Source organism: Pseudonaja textilis, chromosome 3, assembly GCF_049901715.1.
Source record: "Pseudonaja textilis isolate UNSWEBS1 chromosome 3, rPseTex1.2, whole genome shotgun sequence".
NCBI classification, from domain to species: domain Eukaryota; kingdom Metazoa; phylum Chordata; class Lepidosauria; order Squamata; family Elapidae; genus Pseudonaja; species Pseudonaja textilis.
The window spans coordinates 132,882,641-132,899,933 of record NC_141992.1 but is presented as its reverse complement, the minus strand read 5'-3'; the positions used below and the strand labels follow the sequence as shown (position 1 = coordinate 132,899,933).

The 17,293-nt window shown below is 43.1% G+C and overlaps 1 long non-coding RNA gene across 1 annotated transcript in view; it reads left to right on the top strand.

Moving 5' to 3' along the window:
- Positions 1-5,137: 5,137 nt before the first annotated feature.
- Positions 5,138-17,293, top strand: part of LOC148126328 (uncharacterized) — a 59,110-nt gene continuing 46,954 nt past the window's right edge. Inside the window, exons 1-2 of the long non-coding RNA XR_015742603.1 lie at positions 5,138-5,223; positions 15,874-15,937. This is a non-coding gene — a long non-coding RNA (uncharacterized LOC148126328). The remainder of the gene's footprint in view (positions 5,224-15,873; positions 15,938-17,293) is intronic.

Genomic DNA, 17,293 nt, shown 5'->3' with positions numbered 1-17,293 from the left:
CTAATCATAGCCCTGCATTGCTTGACTATGAAAGAGGAGAAGGGAATTGAGAATGTCACATGACTTAATCATTTCATAGGGGGCCCCACTATGGTAAATTTAATTAAGGGGCTTCATTTGCATCAATAAATTATCGCCCAAGGTAAAATAAACATTATTTGATGATTCCTTCACCAAAAAAAGAGAAAAGCTGTTCCAATTTACTTTGGTGTAAAATGAGTGAGGGATTTTCCCATTACAACAGTGGTGGGATTCAAAAAAAATTACTACCTGTTCTGTGGGCGTGGCTTGGTGGACATGGTGTGGCTTGGTGGGCGTGGCTTGGTGAGCGTGACAGGGGAAGGATACTGTACAATCTCCATTCTCACTCCACTCCAGGGGAAGATTACTACAAAATCCCCATTCCCTCCCCACCCCACTAGCCTGCTTTCCAGCTCCATTCTCCTGGGCAGGGCAACAAAAGAAGACCCAGCTGATCAGCTGGGACTCGGGAGGCAGATAATAGATGGGGGTGGGGCCAGTCAGAGGTGCCAGTTCTCCAAACTACTCAAAATTTCTGCTACAGTTCTCCAGAACTGGTCAGAACTGGCTGAATACCACCTCTGCATTACAAAACAAAAAAGTGAAATCCATGTGCCTTTTGTGGCATTCACAAAGAGGTTCAGATTGAGTCTATGCATTTCCCAAAGAATATGTTGAGTGAATGTTGATATTTGGTGTTGTTGCTTCTCCAGATATGGGGATAGGGATTAGCAAACTGTGGTTTTCCCCTTGAAATCATTCAGAGGAATGTCAGCTCTTTGAATCAGACAATTGCATGCAGGAATGGGCAACCCACATCCAAATTCTGTCCATTGCCTCCTAGCCAGGATGGCAAAGGGGAGAGTCAGAAAGTCAAGATGATGTCTGTCATTGTGTAATCAGCGTGGGGTTTGGCTCTCATCCAGAATAACACTGTGGATGGGGGAGCATCATTGTATACTGAACTGGAATTTAATACCAGCTACTAGATCAGAGGTCTCATTCTCGCGGCCTGCGGGCCAATTGTGGCCCGCAGGACAATATCCTGTGGCCCCCACCGTGATATGAAAGTATAATATTAGTGTATAATATAAAGTATAATATTATGCGGCCCAGCCTCACTCAGACTCTGCCTCCAGCGGCCCCCAGGTAAATTGTGTTTGAGACCCCTGTACTAGATAAAGCTACCAGTGAGTATCTGTGACCAAACTCTAGTTTCCTTTCCTTTCTTTTCTTTTCTCTCCTCTCCTCTCGTACTCAAGAGAATTGGACGTGAGGGAGGGAGTCTTACCTGAGCCTCTTCATAACACTCTTAGATATAATTACGTTTCTTCTGAACTTAATGTTTCTCTTTCAGTCTCTGGATTCCTTCTCCAAGGTCATCTCCTTCCCTTTTCAAAAGCACCCATCAGCAACAGAATTTCCCGATTTCAGATTTTTTTTTAGAAAAACCAAACCAATTCAAACCCATACAGTCAGCAATCCCCTAACTAATTCCCCCATACCAGAGACCAGCAATTGCTATCCTAAAAACCTACAACACAAAACTGTTTCCCCAGTACACAGCCAAGCCCCAGAGATCTTCACAGACCGATGAACAGCCCAGCCAAGCTTCCAATAAACACTCCCAGAAATAATGGCAGAGGAAGTTAACTACCTTCTTATGGATCAAACTTTCCTTCACACAAAAGAGAGATCCTAGGCGGTAGATGTAGTTGCCTCAACAGTCACAGGGCTAGCATGGAGCTACCTCTGGCAGCACCAACTGTCTTGTTCCCAATGCCCCAGCTTCTTACTGCAGAACAGCCACATGGCTTTTTTGTTGGAAAAGCAGAGAATTCAAATGCCAGCTGTCCTGCCACCCGAACTCTGGCCCATACTCCTCCGATTGATGGGCTTCTGGTTGAACCTTCTTTGAGGACAAACAGAAGACAAACCAACCCTTGTGGAACTGTGTCTAACCAGATGAGGAACCATCTCCTTTTGAGGAGCAGGTCATGGTTCCTGTCCTGGCATGTCCTCTGGTGTGCCACTTCACTCCAGCCCTTTGCCGAACAACAGCTCTAACTGGAGCACAAGTCTGCCTCCTAACTTTCATCAATCTTCTCAGTGTCCTCCCTGCTAAACTACCACCTGCCAGCTGGAAGATTTACGTTGATAAAATGGATGACCTGGAGGTTTTGCTCCAGCTCCTTGATTATTTTGACTGCCAAAATCCAGCAGTATAATCTTTTTTCTTGACCTGTGATTAGTAGCACACATACTATTTCAAGTGTGGCCATATTACACATTTGCATTAATTTATTTTCAGATCAGCAGTTTTATTTTTGGTCCTCCAAATCATTCCCACCTATGAAATCTATATTTTTAATACCAAAAAGGCAGCAGCCTTGTCCTGGTCAATTTACCTCCAACTCATGATCTGGAGGACCTGAAGCTATTGTTATCCCTATCAAGGTAATCATATTCATTGTGATTTGAATTGCTTACATTGAGTTGTATTTTTTTCATTTTAATGTTGTATTTGCTTATGGATTAGCTGTTGCTCCAACTGGTTTAAAGATGAGCATGAAGACTGTTTATGTGCTTCATGACTGAAAGAATGCCATTATTGTTCCTTTACACAAAGAAAAAGGTAGCAAGAGGGAATATAAACACTACAGGAGGCATAGTTTGTCAGATGAGTCTTAAAAAGTATGTAGTAAAATTATGACCCCTAAGGTAAGAGTAATGACAATGAACAATATTTGGGAAGTGCAGTATGATGCTGTAACAGGGAGGGGATATCCAAAGCACATTTGGCAGGTCATTGAGAAATGTATAAATGAAAGAAAAAAAGTTTATTACATATTATTGATTAAGAAAACGGTATGATGAATGGGTGTGAATAAAGGAATTTGGAAATTGGTTCCTGACTAGCACAGCAGCAAGCAACCCTATATTTCTAAAATGCAAAGCATGTTCAGCAAGGAAACAAATGTAAGAAGATCATTCTATGCTGAAAATAAATCATGTTTACAGAGGAATGGAATATGTAGAAAATGATTTGAAGATTGTGTAGGATAAGATCCCCTTCACTTATGGGGTGAGTACACAAGAAATGCTTGTGGTGATGACAGAGGTGTGTTGGCTGAGAATCGGAATGATTGGCAATGAAGATTAGTTTGCATGATGCAATGAGATGTGTGGATCTGCACATTTATACAATATTATCAAACACAGGATTTATACAATATCAATCACAGGGAAAATAGAGTAAAATCTTTCTACTTCTATTTGCAGTCTTTATATTTGTGATTTTTCTCCAATTCCTTCTTTTCTCTTCTGTTGTCTCCAGGTAGTGTCACAATCACTATCCAGACTTTTTTTTTTTGTCTTTCTTTTTTAGTTTAGTTTAGTTTTAGTTTACTTTATTGTCATTGCACCTCACACAACGAAATCAAACACCATCTTCAGTGGACATCATGACCATGAAAACACAAACATACATCCTTCACCTTTCACACATTGAACCGGAAACCCCCGACACCACACCAACACTGCACTATACAGCAGAATTCAAAAGAGCTACTGCCCTGAGATAGAAGCTGTTTTTCAGCCTATTTGTCCTTGTTTTTATTATTCTGTACTGTCTGCCAGATGGTAATAGTTCAAAAAAAGGGTTCCCAGGATGAGATGGATCTTTGAGAATATTTTGAACTTTCTTAAGGCAGCAGGAGCTATAAAGCTCTTCCAAAGAGGGGAGAGGGCAACCAATGATCTTCTGGGCAATGACGTTAACTCTCTGAAGTGCTTTCCTATTTGCCACTGTGCAATTGGCAAACCATACAGAGGTGCAGTATGTTAAAATGTTCTCTATGGGGGAGCGGTAGAAGGTCACCAGCAGTTTTTCATTCAGTTGTTGTTTTCTGAGAAATCTCGGGTAGTACAATCTCTGCTGGGCCCTTTTGAGCAGGGCTGCAATGTGGGCACCCCAGGTTAAGTTCTCTTTTAGGGTAACACCCAGAAACTTAAAACTGGCCACTTGCTCCACTCAGTCTCCATTGATAAGCAAGGGCTAGATGTCTGATCTGTTCCTTCTATAATCCACTATAAGCTCCTTGGTCTTATTGGTGTTGAGGACCAAGTTATTGTCTCCACACCACAAAAGCAACCGGTCCACCTCATCTCATAGGCAGACTCATCCCCCCTGATATTAATTATAATTAATAATTATCTATAATTATTAAGTCTGGGGTGTTATGTGTTATTATTATATTAAATTATGAGTCATCCAGAGTCATTTGTTGAGATGGATGGCTATAGAAATCAAACAAACAAACAAATACATATTGGGTTGAATTTTTGAGGCTCATTGCCAAGGTCACCTAATAGTATAACCTTGTGACTTTTAAAGGGGCCTAAAAAAACCTTTCCTGTTGTTTTATCCTTAATGTATTCTGATCAATTTATGGTTTTGTAAGTATTCATCTCTGCAGTTAGAAAGGGAGAGAGGGAATAAGAATGAAATATTAAAGGACAGAAATAGTTGTTTTCCCCCTTTAAAAAGAAAGAGAGAGAGATTGAGGTAATCGTAAGAACAAATACAAATATCTTAAACATTCACGTTTTATATTTTTACCTCAACAGAAGCTTGCATTGTGAAGTTAATCTATTATGACACAGATTTGTTAATATAGCTTGAAAATAGCCAAATGTGAATAAACCAGTCACTCCTAAACTGAAAGGTCATTTAAGATTCTTTCCTGCAATTTCGCACATTGGAAAATACTATTGATTTGAAGAAAGATGTACTGCAGTTTTCCAATGTAATCCTGATATCTGATTAAAAAAAGGAAATTAGTATTGCAACAGGTTGTACTTTTTGGAATTAAGCTTTCAGAACTGTCATAAGGCAAACAAAACACCTTGTTATTGTTTATTATTTGTACAAAATCTTTGCACGAAATGCAGAAATTCCAGACGTACTCTTAAAAGAGTTTGTGTACTTCTTTAGCAATATCAGCTGTCACTAGCTAAAATTAAAAGCTAGATTGGTAATTAGAGCCCAGACTTGGTGTCTCTTCTTTTAAGATGCCATCGTCTGCAAACCCAGGACTCATTTTACAGAGCAATGTGGAAATATGAACACCAACATCACAGAGCTGGAAGCTATCCGGCCACCAATTTCTCTCCTAGCAATGCCATCTTTCAGTCAACAACGTAACAATGTCTTGAAAGAAAGGAAGCCAGACCTTCGTAGATGTCATAATTTCTAATGGACCATTCATAGGAAAGCTGCTTTTTCCATACTAAATAGAAAATGTAATTGGAAGGATGATGGGAAAGTTGCGAGTGGGTGGTTTCGTTTATTGTGCTTTGTGAAGTCAATATTTCTGCCTGATGAAATGTTAAGTATCCCTATGCAGTCCCTAAGATTCAGGGTCAGCTTAGGGAGACAGTTTTGCTAAGCAACAGAAATTAAGCTTTTAAAAATAACTAGTTGTATATAATTCTTTTTCTAGAAGTACAGTAAAATTATTCCACAATTCAGTAAAATAATTACTCCAGATCTGTATTGTATAGGCCATTCTTTGGATGGAATAATCTCACTACTATTGGAAGCAGAGGTACGATTCAACCGGTGTAACAACCAGTTCGACGAGCACGCACAGAGCATTTGCTACTGATCTTCTCCAGCAATCTCTGCATATTAAACAGCTGACAAGCGGCAATCCGCTGTGCCGTGAAAACCAAACTATAAAGCACAGAATAGAGCTAGGATGGGTGGGTGGGCCCAACAGCTGATCATTGGAGTGAACTGGTTCACTCACAGCTGATCCTCGGAGCTACCGGTTTGCCTGAAACGGCCCAAACCAGTAGAATCCCACCCCTAATTGGAAGAAAAATCCATCTGTTCAGTTCCAAGCTGGGAGAAAGACACTGGAAATAAAATGGAGGCTGGAGGCTGATTGGAAAGAAAGATTCTGTTTATTGATGAACAGAACCACCAGGGTTTGTGGTTCTGGTGCAGCTGACAAAATATAGTTGAGAGTGGGTGGGTTTTTTTTAAAAACCTTCTTTGGGCTTTATATTTGAACTTCCTGTTCCCATGCAAGAACAAGTCCTTTAATATTCTATTGGCTGTTGCCAATTCCTATGGGTCATGGCTGGCTCTATAGGCAAAAGGGAAAATGCAAATCCTAGGTGCTTGTCTGAGCTAATCCTCTCAACCCTTTTGGTTTACCTAACTGCTCATCTGGAGTTTCTGTCTGACCCAGTCTTTCTGAAAGGATTACCAAGTCTGCATTTCTAAAAACTGGCCTCCTCAGTTTCTGCTTGGGGCAGAGAGACTGGGGCTGGTTTCTGCCTCCCTTAAGATTTTTTCCCCCATTTCTCCTCTAGGGGAAATATTCTATCCTGCCTTTCTAATATTCCCCAAAATATTTCACTCTTCTTTCTAAGAATGGTTTTGAATTGGAGGACTATGACCATAATGATCCTTCAGAGCCTTGAGGATGACCGAGAGCAAGACTCAAGGCATTCATTGCCTATTCTTCTCCCAAATGTCAAACTAGACAAAAAGGAGATCAAAATGTTTGCCCTTTTTCTGGGACAAATCTTTGGATGCTGGTGGGTTGCCTATAGCTCTGGGCTGCAGGATTGCCATAAGAGATATACATCACGTCCCTCCCCGCAACAATTGTTCCAGGGTCCACATCATATTTACCATGGAAAGCTTTTGTTCTTGATTGCCTTCCAACTATCTCACTATAAAATCCTCTTGGCTAGTTATTAAATAGGTTGTGCTATGATTTGGAGGATTGATCTATAAAGCATGTGCTTGATCCCAATAAAACAAAGCAAAACAAGATTTTGTGGCCGGCACACAAAAATGGAGCTGCAGCAGCCATTTTATGCTCATTTTGAAAGTAATGAAACACTGAAAGGGAAGGAGACTGAAGCTTCAATACTTTCATTATCCAATTTCTTTTTTTCCTGATCAGCTGATTTTGGAAGCTGGTGCGTGAAGAGACCACTGAAATACATTTCATTTTTTGCATCTAAACCCGTCATTAAACCCACAAAACCATTTGATTCGGAATCTTTTTAGCCCGATAAAATTTATTCTGATTCATCAAGGTTGGAACTTCCATGAGTTTGTTATTTAAAATCTTATTGACCTAATTTTGTAGCCTTCTGCATATATTGCAGGTATTCTAACACTAATACTCTACAGCAGGGGTCTCAAACTCAATTTACCTGGGGGCCGCTGGAGGCAGAGTCTGGGTGAGGCTGGGCCGCATAAAGGATTCCACAAAAAAGTTGTTAAAAAAATATCCTCAAATGTTATATTTTCATATCACGGTGGGGGCCACAGGATATCATCCTGCGGGCCGCAATTGGCCCACGGGCCGCGAGAATGAGACCTCTGCTCTACAGCAAAGATAATGCCCCAAACATGGTGTTTTCCTAGCATCACCCAATCTGGGTTTAAATATAAGAATGATGAGCAAAATGTTGGTTTGTCTGTTTGCTTTACCAAATGATACTTTGGTTCTTGTGCTAGTTTGGTTCCTGTCCCTGTATTACCATAAAGAGCAGAAAATGTAAACGGCACACAGACCTAAGCCTTAATATCTTTCTCTCTCTCATCTTAAACCCTGAATATCTTTTACATCTAATAAGTCTCAGATCATTAGCATATTAGATTTCTACTCTACAATTAATCCAGCCCTTTGCATTTTGTCTACCTAATATCTTAGAATCAGAATTCAAAATATTTGTGTTTTTTTTTCTAAGATTCAGTTCTATAAATACAAAAATAAAACTGCAGGAAAGAAATCAGCAGAGAGTTGTGTTCTTCAAATTTATAAGAGGAAGGAAGGAAGGTTAAGTTTGACAATGGCATTATTTACATAATTTTAATTAATTTCCATTGAGTATTGATGCCTATTTTTCAGTTAGAAATATATTCTTTAGAGCTTTTAAAGCCTCAGTGGCGCAGTGGTTAGAGTGCTGTACTGCGGGCCCTTCTGCTGACTATCAGCTGCCTGCAATTTGGCAGTTCAAATCCCACCAGGCTCAAGGTTGAGTCAACCTTCCATCCTTCCGAGATGGGTAAAATGAGGACCCAGATTGTTGGGGGCAATATGCTGATACTGTAAAACCGCTTAGAGAGGGCTGTAAAGCACTATAAAGCAAGTCTAGTGTTATTCCTATTGCTATTTATTACTCTTTAATGATTTAATTGATACCTAAGCAGAGAGAAGCTGGGATGATCTACTAAAGCATGCCTAAGAATCAAGACTGAACGTTTGTTTGCCCTTAATTTTTCCAAAGTGCATTACTGCATTATAAGTGCACTTGCACCAGTTCTTCCACAAAAGTACTGTTATGTCCCTGGAACTTAAAGAAGTTCCCACCCAGGTCCGTTCGCGCTGCGGCGGTTGCCCCCTCTCATTGGCTGGTTCTCCCCAGCAGCCAGCTATAAAAGCAGGCTGCGGGGTCCAACCAGTCGCTGATCGCTGCGAGCCAGTTCCAGGCTTGGCAAGCACGTTCAGTCCTTTATTATTCTAATAAAGTATTTGTTGCACCCATGCCCTGGTTCAGCCTCTCATTATCCGAACTTAACTCTGGCGACGAGGATGGGATGGCTACCAGAGGCAAAATGCAACCGCTGAATCACTAGCCGCTGATCCACAGCCAGAGAGAGCGATCAGCAGGCAACGAGAGCGACGCTGATCCGCAGCCAGAGAGACGATCAGCAGGCAACGAGCGACGCTGATCCGCAGCCAGAGAGAGCGGTCAGCAAACAGCGAGTGAGAAGCGTCTGTAGCCGCTAGTTAGCCAGCTACAGGAAAAGTGAAGCGCTGCGAGCCGCAGCCGCTCGTTTCTTTAGGTGCGAAATTCAAGCGGCTGTCATTTGAATTTCCGCCCAAGAGTACAGCGGTGCTGTATTTCAAAGTCACTGGACGCCACGCAGGCGCGAATTTCAAAACGCTGCCAGCGACCGTTGCAGCCTAACCTCGTGTTAATCCAGAGAGAGGGAGAGAGTTGTGAAAACCTCCCCAGAGCTGAAGTCACTTGCCTGCCATAGGCACAAAATACCTTCCTTCTCAACAGATTATCCAACAAGATTCTCATCATGAACTCCAACCCAGTTTTCCCATCGTTCAAGCCGGATGAGGAGAAGTGGGAGTCATACAAGAATCGTTTTAACCACTACATCGACGCCATTGGGCTGGCTGATGCAGGGGAGCACCGGAAAAAATCATATTTCCTGATCTACTGTGGAGCCATCGTCTTTGATACTGCCACAGCGCTCGTGGCCCCACGTGAGTTAAAAAACGTTCCCTGGACAGAACTGTTAGAAATCCTTACTAACCACTATTCTCCTAGACCCTCACAGATTGCCAGGCGGTTCACTTTCCGAATGAGGAAGCAATCAGACAAAGAGACCATCAACCAGTACATGGCTGCCCTCAGGACTGCCGCACTCCATTGTGGGTTTGGGACCTACCTGGATGACATGCTCCTCGATCAGCTAGTCTGCGGAGTCAAGGATCTTCACCTCCAAAGGCGCCTACTCGCTAGGAAGGACCTCAACCTCGCGCAAGCCATCGAGGAAGCCCTGGCAGCGGAGCTGGCAGCACACTCAGCTACTGAAATCCAAGGTCCTGCTTCCAAGCAAAGTGCAGTTTCAGTCCACTCTGAAGAGGTGGTCATCGAAGAGGACCCCAGCGATGCGGCCGACATCCACCGCCTCGCCCACGCCAGACACCCGCAGGTAGGAGCCAAGCAAGAAAGCATCAGTCCACCCAAGCACATCACCCTGTGCCTATCCTGTGGTGGATCTCACCTGAGGGCCACCTGCAAATTCAAGGAGCCACCTGCAACATCTGCCACAAAAAGGGGCACATCACTAGAGTCTGTCAAGCCGCTCACAACTCGGCACAAAGGCACCCTTCCTTTTCACATTCTGGACCCCAAAGGCAAGTATTGAACTGTCGCACTCGCCACCATGCTAAGCACGCTTGCCATGCCATTAGTAAAATCTCTCTCTCCGTTTTGTTAGAAGGTAAACCTTGTCGCATGGAGGTTGACACGGGGTCAGCGCTCTCAATTATCTCTTGGAGCACCCTCAAGAGACTACAGCCCAGTCTATCCAGAAACCGGCTCCAGAAGTGCCAGTTTAGCCTGAAGGACTACCAGGGAAGGACATTCCTGTAATCGGCAGAGGCAAGTTTCTTGTTAATTTTAAAACTTTCAAAGGCCACCTACCTCTAGTGGTAGTTAACGGCAACCTCCCCACACTCTTGGGGCTTGATTGGTTCCCCCATCTCGGCCTAGGGTTAACAGGAGTCCATGCTGTCTCAACCTCTGACACTGACTCCTTATTCGCTGACTACTCAGACGTATTCAGCAATGAACTGGGGTGTTATAACGGTACCCTATCTCATTCTCAGTCGACCCCAAGCAGTCCCAATCAGGCTAAAACCTCGTAGAGTCCCATTCGCTATTCGGCCTAAATTAGATGCGGAACTGGATAAATTATTAAAACAAGGGGTCATTGAGCCAACAGATTTCGCCAAATGGGAGACGCCCATTGTCACACCCTCAAAAAGACGGTAGCCTGAGAATTTGCTCGGACTACAAAACCACAATTAATAAGTTTTTACAAGTTAGCGCTTACCCAGTGCCCGTCATTCAGCATTTATTACACACTTTTGAACCTGGCAGCATTTTTGCCAAATTGGACATGTCTCAAGCGTATCAACAGTTCCCTGTTGACAACCAAACAGCGGAACTCCAGACCATTGTCACCCACAGGGGTGCTTTCCGGTGCAAGCATCTCCAATTTGGCGTAAGTGTTGCCCCAGGCATTTTTCAATCCCTCATGGAGCGGATTTTGCAGGGCCTCCCTGGTGTAGTACCCTACTTGACGACATCTTAGTATCGGCCAGGGATAGACCCCAACTCTTCCAGAGAGTTCGAGCAGTGTTAGAGAGGTTCAGACAGCATGGCCTCAAATTAAAAAAGAAAAATGTGCCATTGCCACTAGACAGGTGGACTTTCTGGGTTATAAAATTGACGCCTCAGGCATTCACCCCTGGAGTCCAAGGTTAAGGCAATTCACGAGGCTCCCACTCCAACCTCCAAAGCGGAACTGCAGGCCTTCTTAGGGCTATTGAATTTTTACGCGTCTTTCCTGCCCCATAAAGCATCTGTGGCGGAACCCCTGCACAGACTTTTGGATAAAAAAGCGTCTTGGCATTGGGGACACAAGGAAGACTCCGCTTTTTGCGCAGTCAAATCACTACTCACGTCGGAGGCGGTCCTTATTCAGTTTGACCCCAACCTCCCATTAGTGCTAGCAGCGGACGCATCCCCTTTTGGAATTGGGGCAGTGTTAAGCCACAGGCTCCCCAATGGCTCCGAGGCTCCCATCGCTTTTTTTTCCATGACGCTCTTTGCAACAGAGCGCAATTATAGCCAAATCGATAAGGAAGCTTTAGCAGCCGTCGCAGCAGTGAAGAAATTTCATGAATTTCTTTTGGCCACTTTTCGAGCTGGTCACGGATCATAAGCCTCTCCTGGGTCTACTAGCAGGTGACAAACAGACCCCTCAAGTCCTGTCTCCTAGAATGACGAGGTGGACTCTTTTCCTAGTGGCATACTCGTATAGACTCATACACCGTCCAGGTAAAACATTGTCCCACGCAGACGCCCTCAGCCGCTGCCCCTGCCTGCTCCAGCTGAGGATCCTGCTCCGGTCCATGCTATCTTTGAGATCACCCAACTGGACCTCCCCATCACTGCCCTCGACATTGCCGCCAAATCCAAGGCAGACAAAACGATCGCCCAGGTACTGGACTGGGTGAGGAGGGGTGGCCGGGCAGTGATGTTGAAACAAAATTCACGCCTTTTAAGACCCGCCTACAGGAGTTATCCAGTTTGCAGGGCTGTTTGCTGTGGGGCACACGAGTGGTCATCCCGACCTCACTGCGTACCCGAGTTTTGGAGGCGTTGCATGAGGGCCACCCTGGCATCGTCAGGATGAAGTCATTAGCACGCAGCTACGTATGGTGGCCTGGCCTCGGCGATGACATCATCAGATGGGTAAGCTCCTGCCATCCCTGCCAGGAATCCCGTCCATCCCCTCCAATTGCCACCCCCACTAAGTGGGAAAGCGCCAGCGCACCTTGGTCCAGGATTCACATCGACCTAGCGGGCCCGTTGCACGGCAAAATGTTCCTGGTGGTCGTGGACTCTTACTCTAAATGGATTGACGTGGCACAACTATCCACAACCACCACGCAAGCGGTTACCAAGGTATTAACTCGCCTGTTCGTAATGCACGGGCTACCAGACTCAATTGTTTCCGACAATGGCCCCCAGTTCGCATCTGCCGAGTTCAGTCGCTTCGCTGCCAATCTGGGCATCCGCCACATCTTCACGGCTCCCTTTCATCCTGCCAGTAACGGATTGGCAGAAAGAGCCGTTAGGACCACTAAAGAAGCTCTAGCTAGGTTCAGCAAGGAAGACTGGCACCACAGACTCTCCCGTTTCTTGCTGAGCCAGCACTCAACCCCGTGCACAGTCACTAATAAGTGTCCGGCTGAACTCCTAATGGGTAGACGCCTGCGGACTGTATTGGACAGGCTTCACCCACATTACTGCCCTGACTCTCCCCTCGCTTCCACATCGGGGGTTAGGTATTTTGTCTTACAGGAACCCGTGTTCACGAGGAACTTCGCTAGAGACCCACTGTGGATCCCGGGCGAGATCGTGGCCATCACCGGACCCAGGACGTATCGAGTCAGACTGGAGGATGGCCGGATCTGGAGAAGGCACCTGGATCAGCTGCGGAAGCGCCAAGACACTCACGTTAGCAGTGACTCATGGTTGCAGACCGGTGCGAGGCGACAGCATCAACCCCACATCGGCACCAATTCCGGTGACCAGTTTATGCCTGCAGCCGAGCCGGGAGCCCGAACACGAACCGTGACCACCAGACGGCTGACCAGTCCGAACCAGTCAACGGAAGCACATCCCCAGTGATCAGCCCTTCGAGTCCCGAACCGGCACTGACCGAGGATCGTGTTCGTGACACCCCACCGGTCCGACCTTCCGTTGCAGACTCTGAACTACCAGACAACTCCCGGAGTTGCGCCGTTCTGGCGCCAGCATAAGCCTCCCGCGTACCTTAAAGACTATGCGTGTTCGCATCTGGGGGAAAGGGGTGTTATGTCCCTGGAACTTAAAGAAGTTCCTACCCAGGTCCGTTCGCGCTGCGGGCGGTTGCCCCTCTCATTGGCTGGTTCTCCCCAGCAGCCAGCTATAAAAGCAGGCTGCGGGGTCCAACCAGTCGCTGATCGCTGCGAGCCAGTTCCAGGCTTGGCAAGCACGTTCAGTCCTTTATTATTCTAATAAAGTATTTGTTGCACCCATGCCCTGGTTCAGCCTCTCATTATCCGAACTTAACAAGTACCAATCACCCCCTTATAAAACGTATTGTCATTTCAATTGCACTGGGGCACTAAAACTCCACAAAGGTTTCCAATTCATAGAAATTTTTTTTAAAAAACCACTAACATGAAAATAGCCATTCTCATGGAAAACAAGCACAAAACAGTCATATACTTGGCTCTAGTTAACCTTTCTTTCAAATGAGAATGATGGGTATTTGTTTATCCTCTCCACTCCAAGAGGAAACATATCAACCAAAAAGAGTACAAAAAAGGAGACAAAACTGCACATTAAGACTTTAATTTAAATAGGAAAGCAATATAAGGATACCATAATGGAGAATTAAATGACTTGTACTGTCCACATGCTCATCCTGAGAGTTAGAGTTAGAGAAAATAATCTTCAAGTAGAGAATATGAGATGAAAACTACCATAGATATTGATCTTTCTAATGGATCACATATGGCCACTCTCCTTAGCTTTTCGTCTTTTTCAGCCTTTTGGATTTCTACAGCCCCCAAAAGCAGCTGTTGTGTCCACATGTAAATTAAACCTAAATAATAAATTCAGATATTGGACTGAACGCCTTTTATTTTTACTTCTATCACAGTCTTGAAACTAATAGGTTTCTCTCTTTTCTTTCTAAACAGCAGCTAGTTTTAAATGATAAATATTACATCTCAATTATCTTGTGTTCTCTTATGGTACCATGATACTAGGTCATGCTGCATAACTGTGAAAAATGGTCATAACTCCCTTTTTTAATGCTGTTGTAACGGGCACTAAATGAACTATTGTAAGATGAAGACTACCTGCACAGTACTGCAAGCTAAGTATATATGTGGTTACAGCCCAAAGAATGTAAGATTATTTGAGAGACGCCACCCCTTCCTTTAAAATCTAGTGATCAATGTTTCTCCCCTTCTAAGATGAGGTCCAGGATGACTAGATAGAAGACATCACTTTTTGTGGGTCTTATTTTAGGCAATTCGTGAATCTTCCATATCAATGTGGGCAAAGATTTTAAAAAGTGATTGGGAGAAGAATGACCAAAATATTTCTCTATTTGTATTGACTTATAGTGAGCAATAATAATAAAAAAAGAACTTCAGTGTATATCCCCCTGGCCTTTGGAGTAGGATTTATGCTAAATCCTCTAACATCTGACTTTTTCTGATGAAAATCTACAAAATACTCTGTCATATGTGCCCTCATCCTCCAGAAATCTACAAAAATGTCTCAAAGTTGCTGCCAACAGTGCTAGTTACAGATTTGTTTGTGTTTTTCTTTAATACGACATCAAAAGAATTTGCATATAAAATCCCTGCATCCCAGCAAATGTCTGGGTTAAAGAAAGAAAGAGTCTTTAAAAACTGAAATTTACATTCACCAAGTACATACATACAATAGAAATCTTCCATATGGTGAGACACTGAAAGCATAATGTGTACATTACCAGAAAAGAAAAGAAAACCAGCCAACCCTCTATAGGAACAAAAAACAAAAAAAATCAAAGTATTGTAGAGGACTGAATATGTAGCAATTTGCTCATATTACTTGCTATTTATGGATAAAGCACAGCATTAAATAAACAGATCTGATTATGTGAAAAGATTTTCCCATTCCTTCCTCCCCATTTCCCATCAGCAATAATAGCAATAGCACTTAGACTTATATACTACATCACAGTGCTTTAAAGCCCTCTTTAAGCAGTTTACAGAGTCAGCATATTGCCCCCAACAATCTGGTTCCTCATTTTACTGACCTTGGAAGGATGGAAGGCTGAGTTAACCTTGAGTTAGTCAGGATCGAACTTCTGGCTGGGGGGAGAGTTAGCCTGCAATACTGCATTCTGACCACTGTGCAACCACAGTTCAAGCTGGCATATCCGAGTGGCATGTAAAGATCTACAAGTTAAATCCTCACACCTGCATAAAAGCCACAGGACAACCTCGTTCATTCTTCAACTCTTATGAAATTAGCTTTCCTTGAGATCCTTGGAGGAAAATTAGCTATATCTAAAAAAAATTCAGTGAAGTATATTCCTGAGAGTCTATAACTCTCTGGCACAAATTTGTGGAGAGAGGGCCTAGTAGGTTTTTGGGATGAGATGGGAGGAATCCATTTTACACATGGCATATTATTTTATGGTGGACAGAGTTGCTGTCTATTTTGCAAAAGAGTTCATTTACTCTCTTCATGTTGGATTTTTATTAGAAGCTGTCTTTGATACATGAAATATAAAGAAAGATGCTATGTGTTAAATCACACAATCAAATAAATAGGAATGAAGTATCTTAAAGACAGATGCTCTGATCAAGCAAGGAAGAATCAAGTTTATAGCAGTGGAGCCTCAACATCCATTAATCTTGGAAAGTTAAAAACCACTTTTCCCAACAGAACTTGCCACCTGATACAGACAAGTGGAGAGGGCATGGCTCACTTTCCATACTAAGAGAGAAAGGTAAAGTGGACCTCTATAAATGAGTTTTCCTGCTTCTGGAATGGGTTGTTCTTCAAAGTCAAGATGGCTATTAATATTAATATTCCATACCTCCTTTCAGGGAATATTTTTGGTTTCAGCTGAATTAATATAGGAAGGGATGACTGCTGTATGTGATGGATTATTTCTTTTGTTTGATTATTTATGTTCTGCATTTTAGGATATTTAGACTATAAGCCGCCTGGAATTCATTGACTAAAGGAGCACTAAGGTTTGCAGAAATCAATCAATTGATCAATCAATCATGCACTCAGATGTTACAGATTTAGTTCTGCAACCTCAGAAGAAAGCCCAAACTGCAAGTCATGGCATGCAACGAGAGGTTCTGTCTCTTCTCTCTAGATTGAAGACTGAGTGCACCTCCTTCCTTCCTTCCTTCCTTCCTTCCTTCCTTCCTCCCTCCCTCCCTCCCTCCCTCCCTCTCTCTCACTCTTTCTTTCTTTCTTTTTCACAATATTTTTACTAAATTTCAAAATCAAGTATTAATACCAGTATACACCCTAGAATTAAAAGGAAAGGGAATAACAAAGCAAATTAAAACTGATAAAATAGATATGCGTCAAACAATTTTTATAACAAACATGACCTCTGACTTTCTTTTAATCCAGAGAAATAACAGTACAATAACCCCTCTCTAAATTTAAACCAATAATATCGGTCTTTAAAATATTTTAAAGTAATAATCATCAACATTCTTTTTTGTAAAAAAGTCCTTTCTTCTTTCCAACAGTCCTAGAGCCAGAGGCAGTTCTAGATGAGACAGAAGTGTCTGAAATGGTATAAGATTTCCTGCTTGAGCGGAGTAGAGGTCCAAGGTCCCTTCCAACTTTGCTTTTCTGTTATGCTTGAAAAATCAGATCCTTTACCTGGAGTGCAGGCCCAGTAAAAGCACACCAGACTGGGGGAAAGGAATAAGATTTATTTGTAAATAAAAGGTTGCCCAGAAGCAAGCTCCAAAATGGGCAGAAAACCCCTTTTTATACTTTTTAGCAGTGTGCTTCACTATAATCCCATCATGAGAAACAAGATCGTGCATCCACTCTCGCTACTGAGAATATTACTGTAACTATTTAGATCAACTATTGCCATTGACCATGCCAGCCAAAAACTCCAAACCAAACCAAAAGAAAAATATCTCTACCAATGACCTCCCAGACTCCTGCACATATTACAGATGTCTTGAAACCATCAATGAAAATGAAATTAACATCAATTGCCCCCTATGCGACAATCAAGACCACCCTGCCTGCTTAAATGCAAACAAAAGCCTAGCTGATATCGTTAAAAATTCGGGTACATTCTTTTATCTATGTCCAT